This window comes from Salvelinus sp. IW2-2015, unplaced genomic scaffold, assembly GCF_002910315.2.
Source record: "Salvelinus sp. IW2-2015 unplaced genomic scaffold, ASM291031v2 Un_scaffold5753, whole genome shotgun sequence".
Classification (NCBI taxonomy): Eukaryota; Metazoa; Chordata; class Actinopteri; order Salmoniformes; family Salmonidae; genus Salvelinus; species Salvelinus sp. IW2-2015.
The window spans coordinates 1-5,205 of NW_019947018.1; the positions used below are offsets into that span (position 1 = coordinate 1).

The 5,205-nt window shown below is 38.4% G+C and overlaps 1 long non-coding RNA gene across 1 annotated transcript; it reads right to left on the minus strand.

Moving 5' to 3' along the window:
• Window positions 1–443: 443 nt before the first annotated feature.
• Window positions 444–1,366, minus strand: LOC112078500 (uncharacterized). The gene is made up of 3 exons (XR_002895698.2): window positions 1,141–1,366; window positions 965–1,023; window positions 444–530 (listed from the first exon to the last, which is right to left on the minus strand). It is a non-coding gene; the product is annotated as an uncharacterized lncRNA (long non-coding RNA).
• Window positions 1,367–5,205: the final 3,839 nt, after the last annotated feature.

The window sequence follows — 5,205 nt, forward strand, 5'->3', positions numbered from 1 at the left end:
GAACAGTTTCTGTTCTGTTCATTCCAAGGAGCACTGAGACCTAATAACTGAAGAGAGGCTGAAGAGCATGAATGCTGAGACCTAATAACTGAAGAGCATGAATGGCTGAGAACCTAATAAACTGAAGAGCCATGAATGGCTGAGACCTAATAACTGGAAGAGCATGAATGGCTGAGACCTAATAACTGGAAGAGCATTTGAACTGGCTGACGACCTAATAAACTGAAGAGCCTTACAGTTGAGAGGTGTGCTGAACCTAACTGAAGAGCATGAATGGCTGAGACCTAATAACTGAAGAGCATGAATGGCTGAGACCTAATAACTGAAGAGCATGAATGGCTGAGACCTAAGTGAAGAGAGTGAATGACTGAGACCTAAGTGAAGAGAGTGAATGACTGAGACCTAAGTGAAGAGAGTGAATGGCTGAGACCTAAGTGAAGAGAGTGAATGGCTGAGACCTAAGTGAAGAGAGTGAATGGACTTTTGAAAGGATATCTTCACACTTTCCTTGATATTCCCTCAGCAGGTGACTGAAAGACAGTTAAACAGATTACATTAGTAGTCTACCGTTTCTAAAACAGACTAGTCATTCACTCCTCCTGTTACATTAAACATGGTAGGCCTAGCTAGATGTTTTACCTTGTCATTTACAGTTCCAAAACACGGCTAGCTACATCAGATGAGTCTAGGTAGAGTCTAGGGGTCATATTCAGTCAAACCAAGCTACATCAGATGAGTCTAGGGGTCATATTCAGTCAAACCAGCCATCAGGTCAATGACAACACTGCTGCTGCTCTGTGACGTGTAACATACAGGCATATGGCTTTAACGTCGTGTAGTTAGCTGTTTGATTGAATAGCCCCCCCCCCACCCTGAGTATATATGTACGTGTGTAGCTAGCTGTGTTTTGGGGACCTGTACAGTACCATCTCATCACACAAGTCTAATAACGTTAGTTACTTACTCGGAGTCAATACTTCTCTGTTTCAAAACCAGCAGAGCTGCAACATATTCGTTTAGGTTCTACAATGAGAGAGGATGGATTGTCCGTCAGTATAGTTTGGTGAAATATGATCTAACTATCTTTTCTCCAGGTCTGAAGCGAGTATACAACAGTAGCCGGKGRCTTTCTCAACTCACCTGGTGAAGCACAGTGCAGTTGTGACAGGCTCCGGTAGTTGCTCCTGACGCGAGTTTGGAATGATTCTCCCCCGGCATCATGATAAGTAGTCAGTTACTGTCCAATATCCCAAACTAGTAATGCAAAAATATGTCCAAATAGAACTACACACATTAAAACACAAGACACCTGACAACAAATTCGGCATGACACAAACGCACTGTCCCACGTTGACTCAGGACCCAAAATATAGCCGGGGTTGTCTATGGAAATGCCGGTCTGAAAATGTCAGACCTTCGCGTTATATTTTTTCAGTTTTTTTATTTATTACATTTCTATATTGTTATTATAAACAAAAAAATCAATACAAAAGGTACATGGGGGAACACAAGCATATTTAAAGAATATGCAAAGGACAATTGGACTAGGGGGTACAATTATCACATTACACAAGGACCTTAAGGGGCATATACACATTTATAATTCTAACAGCTTTTTTGTTGTATTTAATTGTCTTAAAATAAAGTTCAATTTTTTTTTGTAATGTAAGAAAATGTGGTGTTTTGTTTGTAAATTTACATTTGTGAATATGAAATTTGGCCAAAAGAATAATTAAATTAATTGTTTCAGCTTATTTCTATTGTAGGTAAAGAATCCAAGCAGTACATCTCTCCATAATAGTGTAAAATCTTAATAAATGTGTTCGATTATAAATCTACTGATGTCTTGCCAGATTCCTTACATGAATACAATGCCATGAATACATACATACAATGCACTGTTTCTGGGTGGTCATTACAAAAGGTACAATTTGATTTCGTTTTTATTAACTTCTTCATAATATCGTGGTTGGCAGGATAATATTTATGAATAATTTTAAAAGAAACTTCCTTAATTTTGTTAACAAGTAGGTATGTGGGTGGCAACATCCACACTTTTTTCCAACAGACATTATCAATAAAACCATTCCAATAAGGCATGATAAGGTTTAGATACAACATCCTGTTGAAACAAGGTTCGTATTGCTCTGTTGTTGAATGGACCAAATAAAAACTCATCTTTCTTTCTGATGAGTCAACAGGGTTAATGTAAGGTATGTTTTGAGGGTCAGGTCTTGACACGTTCCTGAATAATAAAGCAACACATGAGGGAATGGCATCTAAAACAATGGCACCATTTTTAGGTGATACAGGGATCTTGTAAAATGATAAGAGTTCCTTCTAATGAAGTAAAAGACCCTCTGCATTTACAAGTTGGCTCACCAACAGGATATTATTTCAGAACCAATATTCTAAAAACAAAACAAATTATACGAAGCTATCCTCTGTTATCAGGTCTGAGTAGTCAATAAAGATAATACGAAGCTATCCTCTGTTATCAGGTCTGAGTAGTCAATAAAGATAACTATACGGAAGCTATCCTCTGTTATCAGGTCTGAGTAGTCAATAAAGATATACGAAGCTATCCTCTGTTATCAGGTCTGAGTAGTCAATAAAAATAATACGAAGCTATCCTCTGTTATCAGGTCTGAGTAGTCAATAAAAATAATACGAGCTATCTCTGTTATCAGGTCTGAGTAGTCAATAAAATAATACGAAGCTATCCTCTGTTCTCAGGTCTGATAGTCAATAAAGATAATACAAGCTATCTCTATCACGGCCTCGTCTAGTCAATAAATAATAGAAGCTATCCTCTGTTATCAGGTCTGAGTAGTCAATAAAGATAATACGAAGCTATCCTCTTTATCAGGTTGACTAGTCAAATAAAATAATTCGAAGCTATTCTCTATCAGGTCTGAGTAGTCATAAAATAATAACGAAGCTTATCATCTGTTATCAGGTCTGAGTAGTCAATAAAATAATACGAAGCTATCCTCTGTTATCAGGTCTGAGTAGTCAATAAAGATAATACGAAGCTATCCTCTGTTATGGGTCTGACTAGTCAATAAGATAATACGAAGCTATCCTGCTATCAGTCTGTCTAGTCAATAAAAGATATACGAAGCTATCCTCTGTTATCAGGTCTGAGTTAGTCAATAAAGATATACGAAGCTATCCTCTATCAGGTCTGACTAGTCAATAAAAAATAATTTCGAAGCTATCCTCTGCTTATCTAGGTCTGACTAGTCAAATAAAATAATACGAAAGCTATCCTCTGTTATCAGGTCTGAGTAGTCAATAAAAATAATACGAAGCTATCCTCTGTTTATCAGGTCTGAGAGTCATAAAAATAATACGAAGCTATCCCTGTTATCAGGTCTGAGTAGTCAATAAATAATATACGAAGCTATCCTCTGTTATCAGGTCTGAGTAGTCAATAAAGATAATACGAAGCTATCCTCTGTTATCAGGTCTGAGTAGTCATAAAGTAATACGAAGCTATCCTCTGTTATCAGGTCTGAGTAGTCAATAAAATAATCGAAGCTATCCTCTGTTATCAGGTCTGATAGTCAATAAAGATATACGAAGCTATCCTCTGTTATCAGTCTGAGTAGTCAGTAAAAGATAATAGAAGTATCTCTGTTATAGTCTGAGTAGTCAATAAAGATAATACGAAGCTATCCTCTGTTATCAGGTCTGAGTAGTCAATAAAGATAATACGAAGCTATCCTCTGTTATTAGGTCTGACTAGTCAAGCTTGTCTAATACTAGTCTGATATTGTTAGAAGTTCCTCTTAAAGCCAGACTGTGTTTCATCAATGATTGCATCTGTAACAGTATAACTTTAGACCGTCCCCTCGCCCCGACCCGGGCGCGAACCAGGGACCCTCTGCACACATCAACAACAGTCACCCACGAAGCATTGTTACCCATCGCGCCACAAAAACCACGGCCCTTGCAGAGCAAGGGGAACCACTACTTCAAGGCCTCAAAGCGAGTGGCGTAACCGATTGAAACGCTATTAACTAGCTAGCCATTTCACATCCGTTACACATCCAGGACTTCTTTAATTATTTGTGCAAGTAGTAAGGCTAATATCTTGTAGTCATTATAATGTCTGGAACCTGTTTTGTTACTCCAAGTGAATGATCTGTCGGCCGGAAACCTCTCTCTCCATATATCAGTAAGATCAAACTTTTCCATAAAAAGTATTAAACCTAAATTCTGATTGGTTGGCCTACCTGGGGGCCATCGATCAGATTAATTATCTATAGTTATGTTAAAGTCCCCTCCTATCAATAATAACTAATTGGGACATTCTGATAACCAATGAAGTATATGTTTCTGTACAGATTCAAGCAACTCATCATTCCCACGTTCGGTGTTGTACCCCTAGAAGTTTACAGTAATGAGCGTAATGTCATTGTAACTGATCACAAGATAAATCAAGTGACCAAAGGTGTCAGAGTCCGAGTGTAGAATATTACCACCACAGGTATTTGTCATTGTAATGACCCCAGCGGAGCGTTCAGAGCCATGGGACTACCAGTAGTTATAATCAGCAGAAATTGAGCCTGACTCCTAAAAAAATATTTTTTTTCTTCTTAGTTTAGCAAATAAAAATAAGACCTTGTGCTTCACAATGTTTCGTAACCGCCAGACCTTTGCATTTTTTAAATCCGTTTCTAAACCCAGAGGCCCGACATTACGAGACTTGTGTGAACGCTTGGGAGGTAGACCACATATTATCCATTATATTATCCATTATATTGATAGGTGAAGTTCATGACTTTGTGGCTGTGGTAACTAGGGACGAGCAGGCACAACTTCGATATCAAGTGTTTTTTCCCTCAAAGTTAACTGGATGTCACGTGTCCTACTTATATCAGTACAGGCATAGCAACCTAATCATTACGATACGTCTATTCGATTAAATAAGCCACACGTAGCAAATAAGCCATTACATTTTTGATCTCCATTAAAAAAACTCCTCGCTTGGTGAGCGGACAAAACGCCACCTACTGGAGAAGACAGATTTTGAGCCCAGCGTCGCCTCTTCCTGTCAGAGAAGACCAAGCAGGATGTTCTTCTTCTTCTTCGGTGGAGTTTAACGGCGGTTGGCATCCAATATGTTGCGTTACCGCCACCAACTGAACTACAGTATAAATCCATTTAACTGTGTGACGGAAAAAGGGGAAACGGGAA